This window comes from Scardinius erythrophthalmus, assembly GCF_964197995.2.
Source record: "Scardinius erythrophthalmus genome assembly, chromosome: 6".
NCBI lineage: Eukaryota > Metazoa > Chordata > Actinopteri > Cypriniformes > Leuciscidae > Scardinius > Scardinius erythrophthalmus.
Window position 1 is genome coordinate 34,291,077 of NC_138226.1, and position 16,341 is coordinate 34,307,417.

Consider the following 16,341-nt stretch of genomic DNA (forward strand, 5'->3'; position numbering starts at 1 on the left):
AAATAAAAAAACAAAAATCATAATCATAATAATGAAGTAAATTTTACAATAATGACTTTTACTTTTTCAATAATTTAACCACACTTTGAATATCAGGCATTGTTTAAATCCATTAAAATGTATTTCTATAGCACTTTTCACAATTTTGCATTGTTGCAAAGCAGCTTTACATACATATAGAAACTAGTTACAAAAGTAAAGATATGTAATTATGACGAATAAAGAAAACAACATAGTCAGTTTGAAATGGTAAAAGAAATTCACGTACTTGATCAAAAGTTTTATTACTTTAGTGTATTCCTAACGCACCTACTGTATACACTTTGGTACCTTATGGTACCTTATTCTTCAACTTTTTTGTTCTACATAGTTTCGCGTTTAATTTTACGCACCGCTTACTGCGCCTATACTGAGACATTTACAGTCTTTAAATCAATAATTTGCGCTGTCATTGATGGAAAAATCTGTTTGCTTATAGCAGTACTTGTTAGACTAGGTAAACCCAGCCCGATCTGCCGGCGATTTGATTTCGCCCTGCAGCTCAGGCTGGAAACCTGTACATTCTTCTATCCTGCTTCCATTACAAATTTGCAGGGACCAATCACAAACTGGCTTATCCACCTGTCGCGCTATTGGCGGGTTTAATTCAATTCCTTTTAACCTCTCGATGATGATCAATGGCTTCTTTAGTTTAGCAAACAAAACGCTCGAGTGGGTATAAATATCACTCACTTTCATGTTTTTTTTTTGCACAACCTGCAGAAATCGCTCAATACCATTGCTGCTTCTGCAAACCGCTGATCAATGCTCCAGACCAACACATTTGTTGACACATTTCCTGCCTGGAGTTTTCGCTGCAAAGTACGTCACTCGGATCGTTTGTCTGATTGGTTGAAGGACTATCCATTTGCGTACAGAGTCATTTGAACTATGCCCGTTGATCACGCCTCTTTTGCAGTAGAAAATACAGAGTCTTAAAAGATTGAGTTTGGTCTGGTGATAGCCAGACTAAGTACTTGTAACAGTATAGAAAGAACACAAAGTAACCCCAGTTTTGCGTGGTGAATATCTGCATGGAGTGCGCTTGTGTGGCAGCGACCCGGGTTCGATTCCAGTCCGTAGTGTTTCTTACATTCAATGTACATGTCTCTGTTCCCATTGTCTCACTGATGTTATCTGGATAAGTGAGTTACTGGTATACTGGGATATATAAATGTCAGTAAAAGGCAAATTCTTAAACTGTGTCATTATTTATAAAGATTAATTTATTTTTTTTGAAGCACACAATAATGATGCTATTAGCACACTTCAAGTTTACTTGTGTTTTAAAATCACTAAAAGTAAAGGATAGTATGACCTCAGTTTGTTGTCATTATAAATGTATGTTCAACACTCTTGCAGTGTAATTTCTGTGTCACTTTTCATGTCCAGCACCACACGAAGCAGAGGCCACTAAAACACAACCTTTGTGTCTGAACAGGCAAATATGAACAACGCTAGCGCTGGGTAAAAATATTGATCTCTCGATTTTAATCGATTCTCCTCTTTATGAACTGATATTGATTCTGATTCTGATATAAATCCCAAGAATTAATCTTTTAGTCAATGCTGTTTTCAGCTGATGAATGAACAGAGCATTGTAGCAAGCCTCCCATCATCCAATAAATCAGCTTTGTGCTTTGTTACTTTTGATATGAAACAAAGTCTCAGATTTCGAATTCTTTACATTTTAATGCGAAATTCAAACAATAAATACCGTTTGACTGTTTAATGTGTGTTACAGATCGGTGTTGCTGCCTCAGATCAAGCTAATATCGACTGTTTCTCAGAGACCGCTTACTGCACCTTTAAGCCCAATTAGCCCACCCCTAACACAAGGAACCCTGTCAGCTCACTCAGCTGGTACATTATCATTAAAAGTTAAAATCAACAATTGATTTGTATACAACTGCCATTTTTATAAAATAATATTTTAATACATTTTTAATGATATAAAAGTGAAAATGTAATGCATATGTAATATAGTGCTTTTTTGTTGCGAAATGCTCCTCTCTAGAGTACATTTTTTTCTGGTTTGGCTTTTCTGAACTAAATGTAACATTACGTGACATATTGTTTACAAGCTGATTTATTGATGTCTTTCTGCAATTAAAACACTGATTGAGTGATTACATGAGACATGATACATTTCATTAAGTTGTACTGGTTCTTTCAACATTACAGTATATCTTCCAATGTTCATTCATGTTTATTTCGTGCTATAACTAATAAAGAGGAAGGGATTATCAGTTCACTTGGGGATCACTACAGCAATTTGTCATGCCACATTAAAGAGCACCTAAACTGTATTTATTGTTTCTTTCTTCTTCTTTCTTTAATCCTCTTGGCCGTCCACCATGGATCTCCACCTCACTCTCCTCTGTGCTAAGGACTTTACTTCTTGCCAGGAGGTCCCCGTCTTGGTCAGTTCATCAAGCGTGGACCGCCTCCAGTTGGATTTAGGTCTCCCTAACTTCCTCTTGCCTTGGGGGTTATAGTCCAGAGCTTGTCTTGCTATGTTCCTCGAATCCTCCCTCGGTGTGTGACCGATCCATCCCCACTTTCTAGATTTGATTTCAATGTGTATTTGCTCCTGGTTCATGCGTCTCCACAGGTCAACATTTGATATTTTATTAGGCCACCAAATCTTTAGTATGTATCTGAGACAGTTGTTAACGAACACTTATCAATAATTGATTTGGTGGTTTTCCAGGTTTCACAGCCATTTAGCAGGACAGATTTTACGTTTGTATTGAAGATTCTGATTTTGGTGTTTCTAGAGAGCTGGGAAGAGAGCCGTACAGGTCGGAGCGTTCTAAAGGCATATCTTGCTTTGCTGATGCGCAACTTGACATCTTTATCAGCTCCACCATCTGTGCTGATGTTGCTTCTGAGGTATACAAACTCGACCACATCTTCCAGGGATTTATCCTCGATTGTGATAGGTTGGTAGGTTTTGGTGTTAAGTCTCATGACCTTGGTCTTCCTGACATTTATCCTGAGGCCTATCTGTTTACTGTGTTCATGCAATCTTGTGGTCTTGCATTGAATGTGTGTATGTGTTTCTGAGATCAAAGCCAGGTCATCTTCAAAATCAAGATCTTCCAAAAGGGTTCCACTGTAGTCCTGTCCTTTGACCATCCACTGACATTTTCATTGTCCAGTCGATTGCAATGAGGAAGAGGATGGGAGACAGTAGGCAGCCTTGACGTACTCCTGTTTTTATGCGGAGGGTGTTGGAGAGCTTACCATTTGAGGTGACTTGACCTGTGAATCCATCATACATGCATTTAATGATGTTGACCAGTTTTATGGGTATTCCATAATGTCGGAGCAGCTTCCACAGAATGTTTCTGTCTAGGCTGTCAAAGGCCTTTTCAAAGTCAACAAAGTTTATGAATAATGATGACTGCCATTCGATGCATTGTTCGACAATTATTCTGAGTGTTGCAATGTGATCTGTACACGAGTTGTTTATACGGAATCCTGCTTGTTCTCTCCTGAAAATCTTGTCTAGTGGTTCTTGTATTCTGTCTAGGATTATTCGACAGAGAATTTTGTTGGGGACTGAGAGGAGCATGATGCCTCTCCAGTTTTTACATTCACTGAGGTTTCCTTTCTTGGGGACTGTGACAATTAACCCCTCCTTCCAATCATTGGGAATCTCCTCTTTTTCCCAGATGTCATTTAGGAGCCCATGGAGGATATCAGTGGAGGTGCTGATATCTGCTTTCAGTATATCAGGTGGGATGTTATCCTTCCCTGGTGCCCTGCCTAGCTTTAGTTTTTTTGCAGGCTCTCCTTATTTCCTCCTTTGATGTCCTACCACAGTTGACGTTTAGGTCTTTTTCCGCGTCCTCTATGACTGGGGGGCTGTCTGGGGGGAATCTATTCAGGACTTCTTCGAAGTGTTCCTTCCAGCACTCTAATTGCTGGGACTCTTTGGTGAGAAGGTTTCCCTGCTTATCCCTGATAGGCCGGCTTGTGGTCTGTTTTTTCCCTGACAACTGGCGGGTTATTCTGTACAGTTCCTTGGCGCTTCTTTCTCTGGCTGCTTCTTCTGCTTCCTTAGCCAGCTCCTCTATTCGTGCTTTCTTGTCCCTCTTGCAGCTTTTACGGACCACCCTGTTTTTTTCTTGGTAGTCTTGTCTGAGGCGTTTCTTCTTGTTATGATCTGTCTCTCTGTTGAGTTTTGCTTTGGTATCTCGTCTAGCTTCGATCTCACTCCAAGTTGCATCTGTGACCCAATCTTTTCTTCTGGGGTCACTGTAGCCCAGAAGAGATTCACAGGTACTTATGAAGGCCACCTTGCATCTTTCCCATTTGTTGTTTATGTTGTCTCCTTCTGCTAGGGCTTGGAACCGGTTGCGGAGGTGGATTCCCCATTCCCGGCATATTTTATTATCCTTTAGTTTCCGTGTTTCAAACCTTCTCTGAACCCTGTTCCCAGGTTTCTTCTTCACTGCCAGTTTCATTCTGAGTTCTCCCACGAGAAGATGATGGTCAGAGTCTATATCGGCGGCCCTCATGGCTCTGACATCAAGGAGAACTCTCCTCCATTTCCTGTCTATTGCAAGATGGTCAATCTGATTCTCAGTGAAGTGGTCTGGTGATATCCAGGCAGCTTTATGGATTTGTTTATGTGGGAAGAGAATGCCTCCGATCACTAGCTCATTGAGGGCACAGAAGCTGGCAAAGAGGAGCCCATTTTCATTTATCTGCCCCAATCCTTCAGTTCCCATTGTTCCTCTCCAGTCGCTGTTATCTTTTCCAATTTTGGCATTCATATCTCCCATGATGATCTTGATGTCTCTTTTGGGATTCTTCTGAAAGACAGCCTGTAGTTGTTGGTAAAAGGTCTCTTTTTCTTCATATATGGCATTGTTGGTGGGAGCGTAGCATTGGATAACTGTTATATTATGTCCTTTTGATGTAAACCTGGCTGTTCCCATTCGATGAGGCTTTTACCTACAGTACATCTTTTGAAAGGAGTATTCCTACTCCGTGTGTGTGTGGGTCATCTTCTTTGGGGTTTCCTGAATAGAGAAAGGTCTCTCCAGTGGCAGTTGTTATTTTTCCAAAGGTATTCCATCGGCTCTCACATACACCAACAATGCTTAGGTTGTATTGTTGCATTTCTTTGGTCAGTTGTGCCAATTTTCCAGTTTGGTAAAGTGTTCTGACATTCCAACACCCAATTCTCGTTCTTGACTTCAGCTTCAGCAGACATTTCCCCCCCTGGGGTCTCTGGTGAGTTTGCCTCAGGCGGTTCATACATCCCACACGTGGGTCGTCAGTTAGGCTTCGTTCAGTAAGGGATAGAGTTTCCATAGTTTCGGTTTCTGCAACCAATTTATTTTTTCCGGGGACGGGTAGTCACAGCCCATCGCCCAATCCCCAACCTGGAGGACCAGTGGGATCGCTCTTTGTCTGGTCTCTACCCTTCGACCTGTTCGGCTTGGGTGACCCTGCCAGGAGTCCAAGAAAGTACAAGACTCCTGCCGACATAGCTTTAGGGGTCATTGAGACGTGCACAAACCGCTCCACCACGATAAGGTGGCGATCCTTTCGGAGCGGGTATTTATTGTTTGAATCTGTAATAAAACTTTGAGAATTTGAAAGCTGTGACTTTGTTTTATATCAAAAGTAAGTTCTGCATGCTCACAAACTCTCACATTAAAACAAACAATTATTCAAAAGAGATTCATTGTGCAGTCAGCTTCATTGATTATAACGGAACTTTGTGAGATTGTGATGAACTAAGATGAGTGACAGCTTTTTAGTGATTATAAAGAACAGTAAAGGTCAAATCAGTGAAGTTGCTATTATCATATGAGAATATTGGGAACTTTATTTTTGACAGAAACCTTTTTCTGTCATGCAAAATGCTTAAACATTAATAAGTAAGCAAACCATTAACAGCCCCCCCCCCCCATTTTGGAGAAAATTTATATGAATACTGTGATAATTATAGCACGAGTGTTATGAATATATTATGCAAATTAGTGTACAGTGCTACTGTGTATGTTTATAATGTTTTTAGGGCCCGAGCACTGATGGTGTGAGGACCCTCTTGGAATTGCTCTGTTTATTAGGGCCCAAGCCTTGAAAGGGCGAAGGCCCTATTGTTTTCGGTAGGATTATTATTAGGGCTGTAAGGACCACCCATTGGCCCAATGACGGAATCCAACGGCCTGGCGAAGGTTTAAAGCATGTATGTCTTTTCAGCGATCCAGTGAAGTTCACTTAATTTATTGGATTTAGTTTTAGTATTACTTCAGCTCTACGCTTAATCTGACTCCAATTTCAAATGATAATCAAATTTAGATCGTATTTCTGATTAGAAAATAATCATAAATATTGATTATGAATTAATTTAGATCTTTGATTATTCTGATTATCCCATACTTTCAATTATTCGTTCATTATGGACCTAGTGTCGCTTTGAGACGTCACGTCGCGACTGCGCACTCACGATCACAAACTAGCCAGTCCTGAAATAGTCAGAGGGTGCAGTGCAAGTATTTTACCCTATGCAGCCGCTCACTGCAGACCCATAGGTGTAATTTTTTATAATATTTGCAGCGTACAACATGCTAAGTCAGGAAATAGTCAGAAATCAGAAGCTCTTCCTAAGATGTGCCCCATGCTCCATTCATAGAGCCTTCAGTTTGATCTATCCTGGACAAAGATTTGCGGAAACACCAGACTGCACATTAATCTACTAAAATGAATGATTTCTAGAACTTCAGAATAAATCAAGATGTAACATTTATTTGTCAGGTAAAAATGTATCATGCCAATTACAGAAGTAAATGATTAAAAACCAATTCAGAAAATATATGACATCATTTACTCAAAGATGACTCTAAAAGTAAGTAATGTTTTCCTGAAAAGACACAGTAATGTGTCAGGGCTTTCCAACAGGAAAGCACTGAAACATCACTATGGGGGATGATCCTGGTAAAGAGTCCCAATGATTGCTCTGTCCCCTCACCTTAAATACCAGACCAGAACAACAGCGGTTATACAAATGTTCTTTAGAGTTGTTTGGGCCAATCCATGTACCCCAGGGGGGTAGCACCTGGTTTCTTGAGATATCGTAAAGAGATATCAGCCAGAGAGGAGAAACAGGATTCTCCTAAGGTCTCAATCTTTCTCATTAAACCAATGACTGCAATGAAATTAAGACCATTTTACCAATCGCACTGTGCCCTTTAAAATGACACCAAACATGAAAAGGAAAAAACAACACATTCACAAGATACACCATATGCAATATATAGACATTCTTAATTTAACTTTCAGTGACTTGAGGAGGGAGAAGAGGAGGGAGAGGGGGGATGAGTTGAAGTCAAACAGAGGGACAAGGAGATAAGTTTGGGCAGGACAAGGTTCTGTGCTCTGTCTTTGCTATCTGCTGTCCAGGGGGCATTTTATGGCGTTATTGCAGGGTGAGTTTTGTTTTAGCAGGAAAATCAGTTCTTACAGGGCCCAAGCCCTGAAAGGGCGAAGGCCCTATTGTTTTCGGTAGGATTATTGTTTATTAGGGCCCAAGCCCTGAAAGGGCGAAGGCCCTATTGTTTTCGGTAGGATTATTTATTAGGGCCCAAGCCCTGAAAGGGCGAAGGCCCTATTGTTTTCGGTAGGATTATTTATTATTAGGGCCCAAGCCCTGAAAGGGCGAAGGCCCTATTGTTTTCGGTAGGATTATTAGGGCCCAAGCCCTGAAAGGGCGAAGGCCCTATTGTTTTCGGTAGGATTATTAGGGCCCAAGCCATGAAAGGGCGAAGACCCTATTGTTTTCATAAGGATATATATTTTTTTTTATTAGGGCCCAAGCCCTGAAAGGGCGAAGGCCCTATTGTTTCCGGTAGGATTATTTATTATTATTATTATTATTATTATTATTATTATTATTATTATTATTATTATTAGGGCCCAAGCCCTGAAAGGGCGAAGGCCCTATTGTTTCCGGTAGGATTATTAGGGCCCAAGCCCTGAAAGGGCGAAGGCCCTATTGTTTTCGGTAGGATTATTATTAGGGCCCAAGCCCTGAAAGGGCGAAGGCCCTATTGTTTCCGGTAGGATTATTATTATTATTATTATTATTATTATTATTATTATTATTATTTTGTCAACCTTTCGGGCACTTTTGGGGCCCTTAACATGCTCGAAAACTCTTGAAATTTTGCACACACGTCAGAACCCGCGGCCATCAGGGCCGGACTGAAGCTGGTACCCGGGCGTGGCAGGGGGGCTCGACAGCGCCCCCTGGAACGGGATCCAAACACGTGTCCATAAATCAAACACGCTTGCATGTAATAATATGAAACTCGGTACACATATAGATCTCATCGGGCCGAACAACTTTCGTGCTCTAAGTTTTACGCCAGCCAAACAGGAAGTTGGCTATTTAGCGTTGTTTGGAAACGCATGCTGTGGAATTTAATGCACTCCTCCTAGGGAATTCATCGATTCGCCTCCAAACTCGGTGTGCATGAAGTCAAGACATTGAGGATGCTAAATTGCGGACGGATTTTTGATATCTCGAACGGTTTGGCCGTGGCGAGGAAACAAATTTATGGCGAAAAAATTAAACAGGAAGTGTGTTATAACTTCTGCATACATTAACTGATCTTGATGAAACTTCAGCAGTGTGTTCGTTGTAAGAGGCCGATCACATGGATGTGACTATTGTGAGTCAAAGTTATAGCGCCACCAACAGGCAGCAGGAAGTACATCACTTTCAAAATGCTTTGAAATCAGTGTCTTATTTTTACCCGATTTGCTTCAAACTTTATGTGTACAATGTAGACACACGGCAGATGTAAACCTGTGAAAGGATTATTGATATCTTAGATACTGTTGCCGTGGCAACGCATCAAACTTTAATATTATTTTTTGATGCTTTTGAGACTCTTAACATACTTGAAATTGCATGAAACTCAACAGACACATCACATTTATTAGCCCGTAGACATGTGCAAAGTTTCAGAAACTGGCGTGGTGGAATGGCTCAGTAGCGCCACCTTTAGTCAAAAATGGGGGCTTAGTTTTGCCTAGAATCACAAAACTTGGTATGTGTATTGTTCTCATCAAGACGGACAACTTTCTAATTTACATGAACCATCTCCGACCAACAGGAAGAGAGATATTTTGGTTTGAATGTGGATTTTCTGAAGAATTTTCTCTCCCTCTCTCTGTGTCTGTGTGTGTGTGAGGGGAGGGGGGGATTTGACTATTGCTTTTATATTGTTAATCAAGGTTTTAGGGGCTTTTGGGGTCCTTAATGTGCTCAAAAACTCTTGAAACTTTGCACACAGGTCAGAACCCACGGCCATCAGGGCCGGGCTGAAGCTGGTACCCGGCGTGGCTGGGGGGCTCAACAGCGCCCCCTTGAACAGGGTTCTAAAACTTGATCCATATATCAAACACGCTCGCATGAATTAATATGAAACCCGGTACACATATAGATCTCATCGGGCCGAACAACTTTACCCCGGTCAAGTTTTACGCCAGCCCAACAGGAAGTCGGCTATTATGGGTTGTTTGGAAAACGCTTGCTGTGGAATGTGAAATACTCCTCCTAGAAAATTCACCGTGTCCCCTTCAAACTCGGTGTGCATGTAGTCAAGACTTTGAGGATGCTAAATTGTGGACGGATTTTTGATATCTCGAACGGTTTGGCTGTGGCGAGGAATCGAATTTATGGCGAGAAAAGAGAAACACGGAAGTGGAATAACTTCTGCATACATTAACTGATCTTGATGAAACTTCAGCAGTGTGTTCGTGGTAAGAGGCCGATCAGATGGATGTAGCTATTGTGAGTCAAAGTTATAGCGCCACCAACTGGCAGCAGGAAGTGTGTCACTTTCAACATGCTTTTGACAAAAGTGGGGGGGTTAGTTTTAACTACAGTAAAGAAAAAATAGTTTGTATATTGTTCTCATCAAGCCGGACAACTTTCTAATTTACATTCAATAGCTCTGGCCATCAGGAAGTCAGATATTTTGGTCTGAATGTGAATTTTTTTGCAAAATCAGCCTCTGAATTTTTAGCCACTCCTCTTAAACTATTTATTTTATTCGTACCAAACTTTTTCAACATGATGAAACTACATTAAATATGCTAAATTGTGAATGGATAATAAATATCTCAAACGGTTTTGCTATGGCGAGGGATTAAAGTAATGTCCAAAAAGGAAACACTAAAAATCTTCTAAAAATGTAATTATATACCATTTATTTCTATATAAAAGAATACAAATATCACAACTAAACCCATTTTATTCTGTTTTTGCAATTCAAGAAGAATGAAAAAGTTAAAATAAAGGCTATTTAGTGCTATTTGGTTCAACAAAAAAGCAAACATAGGGCTATACTGCCCTCTTGTGTCCAAAAGGACATCAAAATAGTATATAAAACTTTTTACCAGGTAGGCCAATATTGTATTTAAATATACATTTATTAGGTATATGTCTGAGGATATTTTCCCACCGGTTAATCGACGTGTGACACGAGTGGGTGCTTTTAAATCGCTAATATAATAGTGAAAGAAAAATAATGATAATGTTGCACACACAAATCACACACATGTGGGAAAGAATGATGCTTTTAAACAACACTAAACCGCCATTAGGTGTCGCCAGGCATCCATCTTAATAAGCGAGTCATTGATTCATTCGTTCAAACGATTCGTTCGAATGAGTCGATCATGATTAAGACAGATGTTTATGGATTGATCATTCAATCTTTGAGTCAACCGATTCATTAAAAATGCTGAATCGTTCAGTTATGAGAAAACACGTGATGCGTGATGGTTCTGCCGTGATCTTTGTTTAACTATTTTCGCTGCTGAAACAGAACAAAAACAGTCAACATTGCATCTAAAATGTAAGTGACTTAATTGTAACTGTTTATTAACCTGTTGTATGAAATCTAGGGGTGGGAGAAAAAATGTATTCTTAGATGCATCGTGATGCGGACGTGGACGATTCTGAATCGATTCACAAATGTCAAAAAATCGATTCTCTAAAAAAATATTTTTCTAATAACGTAATATTGACGGAAGGCAAAAGGCGGAGCTCTAAGCGGACGTGCGTGCAGTCTGTGGCGCGCACATAACAGAGAAGTTTCTTCTGCTCACCAAGGCTGCATTTATTTGATTAAAAATACAAACAAAAACTGTAATATTGTAAAATATTATTCCAATTTAAAACAGCTGCTTTCTATTTTAATATATTTTAAACTGTTATTTATTCCTGTGATCAAAGCTGAGTTTTCAGCATCATTACTCCAGTCGTCACTGTCACATGATCCTTCAGAAATTATTCTAATATGATGATTGATACTCAGGAAACATTCATTATTATTTTAAATGTCGAAAACAGTTGTGTACAGTCTTTGATGAATAGAAAGTTCAAAAGAACAGCATTTATCTGAAATCTAAAGCTTTTGTAACGTTAAACACTACCGCTCAAAAGTTTTGGGTTAGTAATAATTAAAATTTTATTTTTGGGGGAAATAAATAAAATAAATCAGTACTTTTATTTATGAAGGATGAGTTAAACTGATCAACAGTTACAGTAAAGACATTTATAATGTTAAAAATATATATATTTGAAATATATGCTGTTCTTTTGAACTTTACATTCATCAAAGCATTTTGAAAAAAAAAAATCTGTACACAACTGTTTTCAACATTGAAAATAATAATGAATATTTATTGAGCATCAATCATCATATTAGTATGATTTCTGAAGGATCATGTGACACTGAAGACTGGAGTAATGATGCTGAAAACTCAACTTTGATCACAGAAATGAATTACTATGTAAAATATTTAAAAATTGAAAACAGCTGTTTTAAATTGGAATAATATTTCACAATATTACTGTTTTTGTTTGTATTTTTAATCAATAAATGCAGCCTTGGTGAGCAGAAGAGACTTCTCCTAAAAACATTAAAAATCTTACTGACCCCAAACTTTTAAACAATAATATATATATATATATATATATATATATATATATATATATATATATATATATATATACATATATATGTATGTGTGTGTATGTATGTATGTATGTATATGTATATATATATATATATATATATATATATATATATATATATATATATATATATATAATATATATAAATATAGCTGCGAGCAGCGATTACGGGCCCAAGCCGGCGGTACCGCCACCCGGTTGCGGTGCCACCGGCTTGGGCCCGTAATCGCTGCTCGCAGCTATATTTAGGGCCCAAGCCCTGAAAGGGCGAAGGCCCTATTGTTTTCGGTAGGATTATTTGTTATTATTATTATTTTTTTCTACTTCTCGGGCACTTTTGGGGCCCTTAACATGCTCGAAAACTCTTGAAACTTTGCACACAGGTCAGAACCCGCGGCCATCAGGGCCGGGCTGAAGCTGGTACCCGGGGCCTGGCAGGGGGGCTCAATAGCGCCCCCTAGAACACAATTTGAAATCTTGGACACAAACAAGAACGTATTAGTATGAAACTCGGTACACATATAGATCTCATCAGGCCGAACAACTTCCACACTCTATGTTATTAGCTCCGCCCAACAGGAAGTCAGCTATTATGGGTTGTTTGAAAAACGCATCCTCTGGAATTTGAAATACTCCTCCTAGAGAATTCACCCGATAACCACCAAACTCGGTGTGCATGAAGTCAAGACATTGAGGATGAAAAATTGCCAGGGGATTTTTGATATCTCGAACGGTTTGGCCGTGGCGAGGAAACAAATTTATGGCGAGAAAAGAGAAACAGGAAGTGTGATATAACTTCTGCATACATTGACTGATCTTGATGAAACTTCAGCAGTGTGTCCGATGTAAGAGGCCGATCACATGGATGTGACCTTTGTGAGTCAAAGTTATAGCGCCGTGGGGGCTTTTAAATCGCTACCTTAAAAGCGAAACTGAAATATTGACGTCCAGTAGGAATGAACTAAAAAACATTCACTCTGTTCTGCTCGTTCCTCGCTGTAGACACATATTGCCCATGCAGCCGTGAGCATTTTAGTTTCATTTTAAAAATGGCGCCATTTCGGGGGTGGGATTGCTTGAATGTTTTTTTACAAAAGCACAATGTTGTGTTTTATTGTGAGTGAACATAAATATAAGTAAACACATTGCAATTTAAATGATGTCCTGTATGAATAAAATTACGGAGTAGCCTATATTTTTATGTTTCCACTGTTCGATCGCGCCCGCGCCACACACACACACACACACACACACAAACACAACAACAACATATTGTGCATTCCAGCATTGCAATCTTGACATCGCAGCCTGTTCATTATAGCCTTAATAAAATATAATTATAAAATAGTCAACCTAACATATAAAAATTACACTGCTCTGTTTAAATAGACAGTAGTACAATTCATACTATTCACAGAAATCACTGCTCAACTGTGATGTTTCCAAGCACATTTTTGCGCATGTGAAGAGCATGTGAAGTTTTCCCTTCAATATTGGAACGTGAGTGAAGTACAAAGCCTATAATAAACAATAGTTTAGCATCCAAAAAAAAAAAAAATATATATATATATATAAAAAACATTAAGGGACAAGACAGAGAATATTACTTGTCTGATATATATATATATATGTATATATATATATATATATATATATATATTTTTTTTTTTTTTTTTTGTTACATATATATATATATATATATATATATTGTTGCATTATTTATTTATATATATATATATATATATATATATATAAATATAGCTGCGAGCAGCGATGGAGGGCCCAAGCCAGTGACACCGCCACCCCGGTGCCTTTAGTGTAACTAAAGGCACCAGGGTGGCGGTGCCACCGGCTTGGGCCCGCAATCGCTGCTCGCAGCTATATTTATATATATATATATATATATATAAATAAATAATGCAACAATATATATATATATATATATATATGTAACAAAAAAAAAAAAAAAAAAATATATATATATATATATATATATATATATATATATTATTATTATTTTTTTGTCAACCTTTCGGGCACTTTTGGGGCCCTTAACATGCTCGAAAACTCTTGAAACTTTGCACACGGGTCAGAACCCGCGGCCATCAGGGCCGGGCTGAAGCTGGTACCCGGGCGTGGCAGGGGGGCTCAACAGCGCCCCCTTGAACGAAGTCCGAAAACTTGGTCCATGAATCAGACACGCTTGCATGTAATAATATGAAACTCAGTACACATATAGATCTCATCGGGCGGAACAACTTTCGTACTTTTACTTTTTACGCCAGCCCAACAGGAAGTCGGCTATTATGGGTTGTTTGGAAACGCATGCTGTGGATTTTGATGTACTCCTTCTAGGAAATTCATCCATTCGCCTCCAAACTCGGTCAGCATGAAGTCAAGACATTGAGGATGCTAAATTGCGAACGGATTTTTGATATCTCGAACGGTTTGGCCGTGGCGAGGAAACGAATTTATGGCGAATAATGGAAACAGGAAGTGTGTTATAACTTCTGCATACATTAACTGATCTTGATGAAACTTCAGCAGTGTGTTCGTTGTAAGAGGCCGATCACATGGATGTGACTATTGTGAGTCAAAGTTATAGCGCCACCAACTGGCAGCAGGAAGTTTGTCACTTTCAAAATGCTTTGAAATCACTCTCTTATTTTTACCCGATTTGCTTCAAACTTTATGTGTATAATGTAGACACACAGCAGATGTAGACCTGTGAAAGGATTATTGATATCTTAGATACTGTTGCCGTGGCAATGCTTCAAACTTTAATATTCTTTTTTTAAGCTTTTGAGACTCTTAACATACTTGAAATTGCATGAAACTCGACAGACACATCACATTTATTATCCAGTAGACATGTGCAAAGTTTCAGAAATGGGCGTGGTGGAATGGCTCAGTAGCGCCACCTTTAGCCAAAAATGGGGGCTTAGTTTTTCCTAGAATCGCAAAACTTGGTACGTATATTGTTCTCATCAGGCCGGACAACTTTCTAATTTATTGTCATTAGCTCAGACCAACAGGAAGTCAGATATTTTGGTTTGAATGTGGATTTTCTGGAGAATTTTCTCTCTCTCTCTGTGTGTGTGTGTGTGTGTGTGTGGAGGGGGTGGGGGGGATTTGTCTATTCCATTTAATCTTTGTTTTTCAAGGTTTCAGGGGCTTTTGGGGCCCTTAACGTGCTCAAAAACTCTTGAAACTTTTCACACAGGTCAGAACCTGCGGCCATCAGGGCCGGACTGAAGCTGGTACCTGGGCGTGGCAGGGGGGCTCGACAGCGCCCCCTTGAACGGGGTCCGAAAACTTGGTCCATATTTCAAACACGCTTGCATGAATTAATATGAAACTCGGTACACATATAGATCTCATCAGGCCGAACAACTTCCGCACTCTAAGTTATTAGCTCCGCCCAACAGGAAGTCGGCTATTATGGGTTGTTTGAAAAACGCATGCTGTGGAATTTGATGTACTCCTCCTAGAGAATTCATCCAATCACCTCCAAACTCGGTCAGCATGAAGTCAAGACATTGAGGATGCTAAATTGCGGACGGATTTTTGATATCTCGAACGGTTTGGCCGTGGCGAGGACACGAATTTATGGCGAGAAAAGAGAAACACGAAGTGGTATAACTTCTGCACACATTAACTGATCTTGATGAAACTTCAGCAGTGTGTTCGTGGTAAGAGGCTGATCAGATGGATGTAACTATTGTGAGTCAAAGTTATAGCGCCACCAACTGGCAGCAGGAAGTGTGTCACTTTAAAAATGTTTTTGACAAAAGTGGGGGGGTTACTTTTACCCACAGTTACAAAAATCAGTACCTATATTGTTCTCATCAAGCCGGACAACTTTCTAATTTACAGTCATTAGCTCCGAGCAACAGGAAGTCAGATATTTTGGTTTGAATGTGGATTTTTTGGATATGTCAGACTTTAGCTACTCCTCCTAAGTGGTTTATTTTATTCACACCAAACTTTTTCAACATGATAAAAATACATTAAAGATATATATATATATATATATATATATATATATATATATATATATATATATATATATATAATATAGCTGCGAGCAGCGATGAAGGGCCAAAGCCGGGGGCACCGCCACCCCGGTGCCTTTAGGTAACTAAAGGCACCGGGGTTGCGGTGCCACCGGCTTGGGCCCGTAATCGCTGCTCGCAGCTATATTTAGGGCCCAAGCCCTGAAAGGGCGAAGGCCCTATTGTTTCCGGTAGGATTATTAGGGCCCGAGCACCGATGGTGTGAGG

At 39.4% G+C, this 16,341-nt stretch overlaps 1 protein-coding gene across 1 annotated transcript in view; it reads left to right on the forward strand.

Moving 5' to 3' along the window:
• The window catches only part of acvr1c (activin A receptor type 1C), a gene marked incomplete at its 5' end in the record, with an annotated part of 133,615 nt that overhangs the window by 23,889 nt on the left and 93,385 nt on the right, over positions 1-16,341 (forward strand). The gene's annotated exons all lie outside the window — the stretch shown is intronic.